Genomic DNA, 11,707 nt, shown 5'->3' with positions numbered 1-11,707 from the left:
CTAGTGAAAGGAAGGTTTCTGAAATAGCTGTGTGCATTTCCCTGCAAAGCCAGTAAATTAGGGTCAAACAAGTTTGTAATACACATGTATCTGTTCATCTAAACACAGAATGCCATGTCTGTGTGAAGGGAAAGCAAAAATAGGATTTACTTTTCGATTTGATTGTGTGTACAAAGCTTTGGATGTAAGTTTTCCTTTGCTTTAGTTACCAGCCATGAGCACACAAGAATTCTGATGGCAGCTGGCACTTGGAAACCCAGCTGGTTGTGGGTCTGTTCCATTCAGGCCAGTTCTGGGCAGTGTTGGTTTGGGGACAGGCTTGGAGACTTGTTCTGCTTTTGGAAATGAGGCCCAGGTGAGGTTTTCATGCTGCAGATGTGCAGCAGAGCTGTGGTTTTGAGCTGTCCTTCCTTTATAACTGGCTGTTCCTGGGAGAAAAGGAAATTTCTGATGTATAAATTATTCTGGCAGCAATTCTTGTTGTGTCATTTTTACTTATTTTTAAAGGACTTTTCTTCTTTGGGTCTAATGAGTAACCAGGAGCTGGAACTTCGTTAGGAACTTCCTTAAGAAAATGCTTTACTGTGTATCTCTGCTGTTTAGCATTTGAAAAGGCAATTCAGACAGTGCCAGGGGGAAAAGACAAAAATGCTTCAAAGCCCGTTAGAATTTTGATCTTTTCAATGAGATGAGGAGATGATTCCTCCCGTGCTGAGGTGAGCAGTTCATCACTCCTGTCAGGTGGGGATGGCTGTGAGTGCACTGCTCACGGTGCTCCCATCCTCGGGTGCTTCCCCTGCCTCTGGGGAGCACAGCCATGATTCCATAAATGTCTGTGTGCCCTGAGCCTGCACAGTCTGTGCCTCTGTGCCTTCAGGAGTGCTGCCACAGAACCAAAACCTTCTGTCACACAGTGAAATCAAATGCTGTGTCCTTGTGCACTGACAACATCTGGATGGCTGGACTCCACACTCCCATTCTATGCTGTCCTGTCCTGGATTGGCAAGCAAATTGTATTTTATTTACCACCTGTATGGCAGTTGTCTTCTGTTCAGTGGGCAGTTTTCCTTATCTCTTCCACAACTGGGGAGACATCTGCTGATAAAAGGCTATGGAATGTCACTGCATGGCTGATAAGAACTACAGCATCCCATTGTGAGATGTGAGCCCAGAGCGAAGAGCCAAGCATTCCTGCCTGGATACAATCTGGAGATTCTGGAACACCAGCACAGCTTCTCCACTGGATTTCCCAGAGGGACAGCAGCTGCCTCTTCCACTGGATCTTCAGAGGAAGAGACTGCACCTTTCTACAGGATCCCTGCTCCAGCAGAACCACCCCTGACACTGCAGGAGGACTGCAGCCACAATTCCAATGGGACTGCTGCCAACACCCTGACCCACAGGGTGTCAGGTTGTGTTCTGACTCTGCCAGTGTTGTTTTAGTTTACTGCATTGTTTATTTTATCCTTTTATTTTCTTCCCTATTAAAAACTGTTATTTCCTGCTCCCATATTTTTTGCCTTAGAGCCCCTTAATTTAAAATTTATAACAATTCGGGGGTGGGGGGGGTTACATTCTCCATTTCAGGGGAGGCTCCTGCCTTCCTTAGCAGGCACCTGTCTTTCCAAACCAAGACAAATCCTCAGTTAGTCCTGTGTTCCTCCAGGTGTCCTGGGGTGGCAGAGGTGCCCAGATGTGCCCAGCTGCCCCTGCTGAGTCCCCAGCCCTGTCCCCTGGCCAGTGTTCCAGCTCCCTGAGGAGCTCAGGGTGTGCAGGGAGTGGCTGCCAGAAGCACCAGGCATTTGCATTTCTGATTTTAGGGCTTTTTGTAGGCCAAATGAGGATTCTTCATTTAAGAGGATTTATTAAGACCCAATTTGAAAAAAAAAAGTTATAATCTGCTATAATCTTGTTAGGGTATGAAAGTAATTTTTTTCCACAGAGAGAATCCATGTGAAGTTTTTGTGAATGAGAGAGGCTCTGCCTCCTCTCAGTGGAGAGGGATTTCTGGACACCCTCATGTCCCAAACAACCCCTCTCTCCTCACCTCTCCCCTGAAGCCCTTTTCTCTGGATCAGCTCTCTTTGGAGCCTTGACTCCTGCAGTGAGCTCTGTGGGGGCTCTGTGTGATCATTCAGGGAGGAAAAGGGCTGAGGGAGATTACTGCTCTCCTCCTGGTTCCGAATAAAAGCTGCAAGCTGGAGATAAATGAGCAGATCAAACGTGTGACCTGCTGAGAGCAAACTCAGCCAGAAGATGCTGTTATCTTTTCTAGTCCCTTTTAAGGAGTTCCAGGCATCTATTGCTGACAGTGACCTGTTCTTGACCAAGGAAGGCAGAAGTTTTCTCAAGCACTGTTTCCATTCCCAGCGCTGAAAAAAGTGCCCACCTCACATTGCCCATACACAGCTTTTCATTTGAAATCTCTCACCTTGATTAATTCTCTCCTTCTGTACTTTCAAATAGGTTTTGGTGAGAGCAGACAAACCAAAATAGATCTTTGTAATTGGATGTGAGTCACTGGTAATTAATGAATTCTACAAATGAGCAAGAAGAAGGATAAAAAAAAAATCAATCACAAAATTCATTCTCACATCAAGGAATATTGCTGGCAGAAATGAATTAAAGAAAAACTGGTTTCTCTCAAATTAGGAGCTATTATTGCCTGAAGGCCAAAATATTCTTCTTACCTCCTTCACTCTGCAGAACTGGCTGTCAAAGCCTTCTGAGTGTTTCCACATAGGAGGCTCAGAGTTTCCTCCTGTCCACATTTTTTCCTGCTGCATATTTATCATGGTTTTGCTTAATGTAGTTTTGCCTCTGTCAAATCCAAAATCCCATTTCCTCAGATTATTCCACAGGCAGATAAAGTCTTGTCATTTAGGAAATTCTTCTCCTAAATTGTACTCCACCCATTTTATCAAGAAATCCTCTCTCCTCCGGCCTGTTCTCATTGAGAAACTCCCTCTGCCATTTTCCCCATTCACAATTTCACCAGTGATTGCTTATTTTCCCACTAGATGTCATCCAAGATATTTTGTTCTCAAATTCTGAGCATCCCCCCAGTCGGCCCTTTAGCTATAATTTCTCAGTTCAAAAGAATTGCCTGAAAGAACGAAATATTGTGTTATTTTTTAGGATATTGTTTTCCATTGTCTCCAAGATACAAATAAATCCAAGGTACAAAATGTGTGTATTAAGTGATCTGTCTACATCAGAGGGCTAAAAGCACATGTTTGTGTTTTATGGACCTCGGGGGGTTTTGAGCCTGTTAATGAAAATATTCATGGTCATTTTGGATTCACACAGCCCTGGGCTGGGCAAGCTGGAGGCTCTGTGCCCCTCTCTGCCTTGCTTGCCTGGCTCTAATGAAAAGCAGGTCTTTCTGTAGCTCTTTATGCACAGTCACTGTCATTAAAAATACAATGCAGTGTTCCAGGCAGGCACAACACCACACTGCATCTATGGGAATGGTTTATTTAGGATTGGGACTGAGCTGTCAGAGCAGATCTCCTGCTCTGTATTTTCTGTGTGTGCCTTTATATTAAATTAAATTGCAATATTCCCTCTAGAAATCCCTGGGATTGGTGCTAATGGAGGTTCAGTGCTTGGACCAGACTAAAGAGAGTCCAAAGCAGCCCCTCCTCCTCTCCTGGAATAAATGGCTGCATGCGGTGTCCTCAGTTCCAGACGATTTCAGTGCTCTGTTCCAGCTGTTTGGGCCATTGGTTGCTGAATTCCCAGTGTGACAGAGAGCTATCCATGAATGTGCCTTGTTCCAACACTCTGCTAACTCTTCAGGCAAGCCTGATAAAGGTGCTTAAGCATCTTTACCAATTTGTTGCATAACAGCTGGAGTAGGGCTGGGAAATGCATGAGATTGTTCAGCACTGAGTGTTGTGGTGTGGTCCTTGTTGAAGGAGAGTGGTGACAAACAAAATCAGTTAAATCATCAGCTAAACTGTCCTGGTTTGAAAAGACAGGTGTCTGCTAAGGAAGGCAGGAGCCTCCCTTGGAATGGAAAATGTCGACCCCCTCCCTTTGACTTATTATAATTTTGAAATTAAAAGGCTTTCAGATAAAAATATGGCAATAGGAATAACAGTTCTTTACTAGGAAAACTAAAAATTCAAATGTAATAGTACATTAAGAAAACCCAAAAGCCACTGCCAGAGTCAGAGCATGCCCTGCCCCCTGTGTGTCAGGGTGCTGGCACAGCCCCATGCCATGGGGGCTCAGCCCTCCTGCAGTGCCAGCTGTGCTGCTGCTGGAGCAGGGATCCTGCACAAGGGGGGAGTTTTCCTCTGAAGCTCCAGTGGTGGTTTAGATGGGCCTGGTCTTCCTCTGGGAATGCAGTGGAGAAGAAAGCTGCTCCTCTGGGAATGCAGTTGGAAAAAGGCTGCTGCGCTGTTCCCAATCTCAGAGTCTATCTGGATAGGAATGCTCGGCTCCTCCCCCGGGGCGGAGCTTCTCCCCATGGGATGATGGAATTTTATCAGCCATGCAGGGACACTCAGTGGCCCATGAACAGAAAATGTCTCCTGGAAGGAGGATGGGTTTGTGGGAGAGAGAAAGAAAACTGCCCAATGAACAGAAGATAGCTGCCCCAGCTGGTTCCAAGAGCTGGCAATAGAACACACACCCCCAGCCACATTTGCATTTTCTAACCTAAGACACCAAACCCTGTTATTTTCTACCTAAAGAGCTGGAACTGTAGAAGGCAGGGCACTGAACTTTATGGCCACACTGAGCAGTTGTTCTTGGTGAGACCAATTAGATATTAATTAGTGTCTGATGTAAAAGACTGCATTGGGAAAGCCCAGGTGACGAGTTTGCCATGGGAACTCACTGTGGAATTTCACTCACTGTCCATAACTCATAAAATGGTTATTTTTATACTGTCCTTTAGAAAGCTATGGCTTCCTGGGTTTTGAAATAAACCAGTCAGCTCTGCAGCTCCAGTCCCAGTGCTGCTGCCCTACACTGACTGTGGGCCCACCCCTGCAGATGTGCCCAGCTGTTTGCTGTGCAAGGAGCTGCAGGAGAGTTTGCCCAGACTCCTGAGCACTCGTGCAGAGCCCCAGAAAGTCACTGCAGACAGATCTGACCCCGTTCTGCTGAATTCCTGCTGCCAGCAGCTGGGTTGTTGGGAATGTTTCACCCAGGAGGAGATGTCAGGGTGCAGAGCTGTCCTGAGCTTGGGAGCCCTGAGCAATCCCCAACTCTGCAACCACAGTGTTTGCTGCAGGATGTGAGATAACTTTATTGCCAACCCGCATTTCCAGTTCTTACACTGCATCCCTAAACCCTGATATTTGCATTTCAAAGCTCTGTAGAATATTTAATTTTTTTTTAATGGGCTTGATATTTTGAGCCATAAGAGTGCACATTTTGCATGTCCTGCTCCTTCAGGTCCTTCAGGCTGTAGGTTGCTAATGAAAGCTGATCAAGTGCCTTGGGTTCTGAAAGAAATCCTTTATATAGTGTGACCTGTGATAAAATCTCAAGAGCTGAAAATGCTGCTGTGCTAATCCTATTATTTCCTATCACGGAATGCTGATAGACAAACAATTTGGAGAGACAGTTTGATCAAGCTGGCAGCTGAATTAATCACATGGTCACTTATAGCAGGGTATAAATAAGCAGCAGTTCCTCTGAGGAGAACTGTACATTCATTAAAAGATGCTGCAAGCCTCTTCCTGCATTATGTAATTATCTCTTTGCCCTCATTTGGTGTCTCCAGCCCAGTGTTGATGATGTATCCAGTGCAACTTCCTCCATTTAATGGAGCAGGTTGGAAGTTATTTACAATTTATTTCCTCATCAGTTTTGATAAATGCTGGTGGTTTGATGCTGTCCTGCAGTGCCACTCGTGCTGCCATCCTCCCCATGCTGACAGGCACAGCTCAGCCACAGCTCCTCTGCCTCTCATGGGGAAACAGAGCCTGGAATGGGAGCAGAGCTCCCTGTGCTCTCTAATCAGCAGCTCTGGAATCACTCAGGGCTTGCCTTGTGCCTTGCCTGCTTCTGCACCTGCAGCTGCTCCAGCTAAAGGGCCCTGCTCAGGTTCTGTGGCTACAGAAGATCTGCCAGCTTTACTTTACCTTTTTTTTTTTTTTTTTTTTTTTTTTTTTTTTTTTTTTTTTTTTGGTAATGAGGAGTCATCCCATGAACTGCTCTGAATTATGAGGTGTCTTCAGCTGAAGGGATGAGGAAAGAGAAATCCCTGGGATTCCCATGAGTGCTGCTCACTGCCCCCTGCAGTGGCACTGGATGCTGTTTTAAGGCCCTTTCATTGTGATCTGAGCATGTTTGTGAGAGCAGAGTGCTTGGCCTGAGGTTTTGCTTCCATGCTTTGCTTTTTGCCTTTGCTCACCATCTCCATTCTTTTGGATGTTCCAGTTTGTTTCCTAGTGAACACAATTATTTTTCCCTTTCTTGCCCTTCAAACTCTGTGGCATTTTTGATGGATCTCTGTGAATAAAGCTCAGTTTAGAGCAGGGTATTTCCAGAGCACAGAGCCAGTTCTCTGTGCTGCCTCCAGTTCCAGCAGCTGAACAGAGCTTTTACAAAACCCCAGCTTCTGCTCAGCTTGCAGGTCTGGCACATGGGAAAAACACACCCAAATCCCATCAATTCTTCCTTAAGCTTGCTCTGAAATTCGACAGGATGAAAAAGAGTGTTCCACTGTGAGTGCAGCTGTTTTCACTGGGACAGGGGCTGTTTGAGGTGCTCAGTTTGGGGATGTTTCTGCCATTAAACTGAGTCCAGCAGCACAGCTCTCTGAGCACGAGTGTGTTTGGCACTGCACTTTTGAAGTAGGTATAAATCTTATGGCTTTTGGTATTTTACCCACCAGACTGCTGAAATAAGTGCACAGAATATGAGCAGCAACAACATCATCTGTCTGAAAAGCAAACAAAATTCATTCTCCCCTACACTTTGATTTTGGCAATACCTCTGCCAAAAAACCCAACAAACAACCTAAGTTTATCACCCATCTCTTCAGGCAAAAATCTGTGACAAGGGCTCATTCCCTTTTGCTGTTTTAAACCATTGGTGCTGGTGTTCCAAGCCTCAAGCAAGTTCCTTTCAACTCCTTAAATATCTCACATAATACTGGTTTCAGGCTAGAGGTGATTCTTCTTTATGTGTAAGCAGCCAGGGAAAAAACAAAGGAAATAAAGATAAAAATAATTTCCAGATCCTGGGGTAAAACTGGAGGAAGGGGGAAGAAAATTCAGCCTGGAAGAGAATAATATCAAATTATTCTGATACAATAACCCTGCAGTGCAGGCAGTGGGTAAAGAAGGAAAACTGTGTTTGAGCAGATTATGCTAGCAGCAGAAATAAAAGTGTGTGCTTGCTTCTGTCATCTAAATATTCTCAGGGATCTTTTTATGGATCTGTAGCTCTGTGTTATTTTTTTCATTGAAAACCAGATTATTTGGGTGAGAAATACAAGACCCTTCCCCTACACCTCTTTTTTCCCCCATTACTTCCTTAGTGACCCAAGACTTTGACAATTTTGGTGTTTCTTGGTGCCTTACATTGTGCCTGGCTGAGTTTATCTACTTGGCTTTTCCTTTTGGTTCAAGGCACTTAAGAACCACATTCCCAAAGAACACCCACATTGTTGATGCTTTTTTCCAAAGGCATTTTCAGTAAAGTAGCAGAGAAAAGGGGAGGTTTTACTCCCTTTTGCTGCTTTGGAGCTTTAGAATATAATTTCTCAAATGTTTCAGCATAGGGATGCTTGTATTGGCATTGGCTGACATCTCTTTCAAAAATTATTTAGAACATTCTTTATCTTTTGTGTCTAAAATGAGAAGTTCCTACCAGCCCTAATTTGCAGGAAATTCTGCCTGACTGCCCTTTCAACTCAAGATCAGCTTAAGCTCTCTCTGGGTGAGAATATAATAGAAAAAAATATAATTATATATACAAGTATATGTAACTATATAACATTGATTGTTCTTCCTTTGGTTAGAAAGCCAAACTAAAGATTTTGAATCTTTCATTAACCCTGTGGAAAGTTCCTTAGGTTGATTTTAAATTACAGCTTCTCTGCTACTTTTTTTTTTTTATTATATATATGTTAATATCTATATAGAATCTACATATATATAGATATATATAAGATCTATCCAACTTTCTTTGATCAGAACTGCTGGAGATTTGCATTTATTAAATAAGGTGAAGGTCAATGTTCTTACTGGGAGACTGCATTTAAAGCAAAAGGGAAATACTAAATATTAGGAATTTTTAAATGATTGTAGCATTTAGTATAATTTTGTAGGTATGGAGTTCTTGATAAGAAGGAAAAACCTGTCTAAATAAATTGCCTTTCTTTATGGATAGCTACTTTAAAGGATGTTTACTGTGCTTTAACCCTGAAACCATAGGTAAGAGGAAATCTAAACCAGACTGGCAGTGAGGAGTGACAGGTAGAAGTATCTAAAATATCTGAAACAGTAGGAAGATCATTTTAACCATCTGATTATTTCAGATTTGAGATGTTTGATCTGATATAGATCACTTATTCTTTATTCAAAAGCAGCTTTAAGCTGGTGGATGCAGAGCTGGGGTGGCCCCACAGGTGAGGGTTTCACCCAGGATGTGGCAGCACTGGCTTTAATTCCATCAAATGTTCCCTCCTGGGTGAGCCCCTGGGGGGCTGCGTGGGCTGCAGAGCTCCTGGAGCAATTTACAGCAACAAAACAAACTTCACTTTGATGAATTGCACTTTTTTCTGGCCAAAGGGTTTCACTGCAGGAAAATTCCTGTTCTGCTTGCCAAGTTTGTCCCTGCTCCAGCTGTGAGGGGGGATTGATGCATCTCTGCTCTCCTGTGCCCCCAGGACCTGCCCTGCCAGGTCCTTGGCACTGTCTGGGAGCAGAGCCACAGCCCAGGCTCTGACATACCCAGCAGTGGAGTTCTTCTCTGTGCTGCTGCTGCTGCTTTCCATGGTCTCCATTTCTCCTCTCAAATCAACACAAATAGCTTAAATAGCAAAAATAGCAAAAAAACACAAACAAACAAAAAACAAACAAACCCCACAAAACAACAACAACAACAACAACAAAGCAAAACAAAAACAAAAACCCCCACAAAAATAGCAAAAATATTTACCTGTGTTAGTGGCTAAATAGCTACCCCCTAACACAGGTAAATAACTCTTACCTTTATGCCTCAGAACCACGGCCAGGCTGCATTTTGGGGGTGCCAGGTGCAAGGGACAGTGTGGCTGTGCTGTCCTGCTCCCACCGTGTCCCTGGTGCCCCCTGTGCCCCCCTGCTCTCCCCACCCATCTCCTGTTTAAGGTCACTCTGCTGGGATCATTCCTCACCCCAGACTGCACTGATTTCACCGATTTCCCACCTTTCCCAGACTCCCAGTTTCCATCATGATGTGCTTAGCAATGGTTCCATGTGCAGGTCTCATTTCACACTTTGGGAAGGGCACAATCCCCTGCCAGACTGGATTCCTGTTGGTGTCAGCTCTGTTGGAATGGTGACATCATCTTCTCCTCTATTGTCTGGCAACTTTGGTTTTTTTCCTCTTCTTGATTTGTTTCTTTTTTTTTTTTCTTTAGACTTTCTGAACAGAAATAAAATTTTCCCTCCTTATTATTTAAGCCAGATTTTTTTAAAATTGCAAACAAATCATATCTTTCTTCACACAAGCTGAGGCAACTTTTAAGGTGTCCTGGCTTTCTGCTGGCCCTGGTTTGGGGTGCCCCCCAAAGCCCCTGGCCCATGTACACACTGTGCACTCACAACCTCACTGCTCTGAGGCGGGCAGGGATTAATCCCTCTGCACCAAGGTCATTTCTCTTCTCATAATTGTGTAAAATACTTCCAAGTCTTTTTTGGGGGTTTATTTGGCACTCTTGCACTGTAACATGGTCATAGTGGGTCATGAAATGACCAATCAGCATTTCTGTGTCCAAACCTGCTGTAAGTTGTGTGGAAATTTTTATTTGGCAGTGGCTGGACAGGGAGTGATGGGGAAGAAAGAAAGAAAAATGTGATTTATATTTGCTCTTTGCTTGTGTGACAATTTATGAGTCAGCCATAGCCTGAACTACAATTCCACTGTCCTTCAGAGATCTCCTGCTGTTTATTTTCAGCAGGAGTGAGGACCAGGTTTCCAAAACGTTATCACTCAACAGCAGATGCAGCTTTAAAACTGTTCCTGGTGTTTATTCATCTGTGCAGCAACGAAGTGAATCTGCAATGAGGAATTTCCAGAGATTTCATCCACATTGCTGGAATTAGTTCTTTCCACTTTTAGTCCCAGTACTTCTGGACCTATATACTGATTTTTGTCATTAAGTCTGTTTCTGATAATAAGGCAATGTCAGATGTCCTGTAGGACTTGAAAAGCCTTCCTACTTTTCGTTTTAGGTTCCCTTTTGCTTAAAAAATAGGAGCAGATTGGCAAGCTTGGAGTTGCTGTTTTCTTGCATGAGCAAAGGAATAAAGGAAACCAAGGTTTTAGAGGCCCCTGCATTATAAACCAGGTTAGATTCTCATGACATTTGGGTTTTTTTTCCATCACACAATGGGATTCAATGGAAGTGGAAGAGTTTAAGTGAACTGAAAGAAATGTTTTGTCAAAGGTGGAGTTTCTGGTGATGCAGGGACCCAGATTTCTCCTACTTATTCCTGAGAGTTTTTCCCCTTACAGTTCTTGTCAGTAGAATCTCCTTCCCTGTAGACTCTGAATTGCCAAGTATGATTTATTTTAGAGTCTCAGCCCTGCTGTTCCCCTCTCTCCTGTCCTTTTCAATGGTTTGTGATCCTGGCCATGCTCAGCTCTCAGGAGATTGGGAATCACTTGTGCAGTCCATGAAATAATGGTGCAGGCTGCCGAATGAGACTCGCTCCTTAAATGACATTATTTCCTAAAATGTTTATATTCTTCTGAACTGGAACCCTTTCAGACTCTGTTTGGAGAATTGCCTGCTCCTAGACTTGATCCCCCACCCATTTCCAGATGTAGAACAAAAGAAGAGAAAAAAAAGGCTCAGAGGAATTCTAAAATTCCTAAACTGGCATTTTAGACCCAGTCACCAGCTGGACAGCAAATCCAATTCATGGCCATTTTCACTCCTGCCAATACAACTGTAGTTTTGTCTCATGAAACTCCCAAAGCTCCAATAGCAGAGTGTCAGAATCAGGAGGAAAAGGTCTCCTTAAATGACTTGCAACAATTTCCTTTGATGAAATGGGGGTTGCTGGGTGCACTGTTTCTTCCTGGTTGGGGGAAAAGCACACAACAGACTGTAGAGTTGCAAAAAAGAAAACAAAGGACAGCAATAAAAAATGACACTTGTGGCTGCTGGGATGGAGGACTGTGCCCTGCACACAAACTACAAGACCTGCAGTGTAAATTCAGACTTTAGCTCTTGAGACCAACTCATTGTGGTTCAAATTATCACCACAGAATGAAAATTTCCAGATGCAATATGAAAAATTTATCTTTCTTCCTTTCTTCCACAAGAGAGTATCTTGTTAAGACACTTCCTTTGCAGATCTGGACATCCTGATTTCATACTAAAGGTTAGTGTCTACTAACAGTTGCTGTGAAAATTAGATTTCTTCTCCCTGCATCAGTTATTCTTTGGTGTTTTCTGAGCACAGAAGAGCCACCCTTGTAGTTATTGACCTCTTATGTCCTGAAATATTTTTGTATTTCAGGA

Source organism: Camarhynchus parvulus, chromosome 12, assembly GCF_901933205.1.
Source record: "Camarhynchus parvulus chromosome 12, STF_HiC, whole genome shotgun sequence".
Lineage (NCBI taxonomy): Eukaryota > Metazoa > Chordata > Aves > Passeriformes > Thraupidae > Camarhynchus > Camarhynchus parvulus.
Note: the sequence above shows the minus strand (reverse complement) of the source record.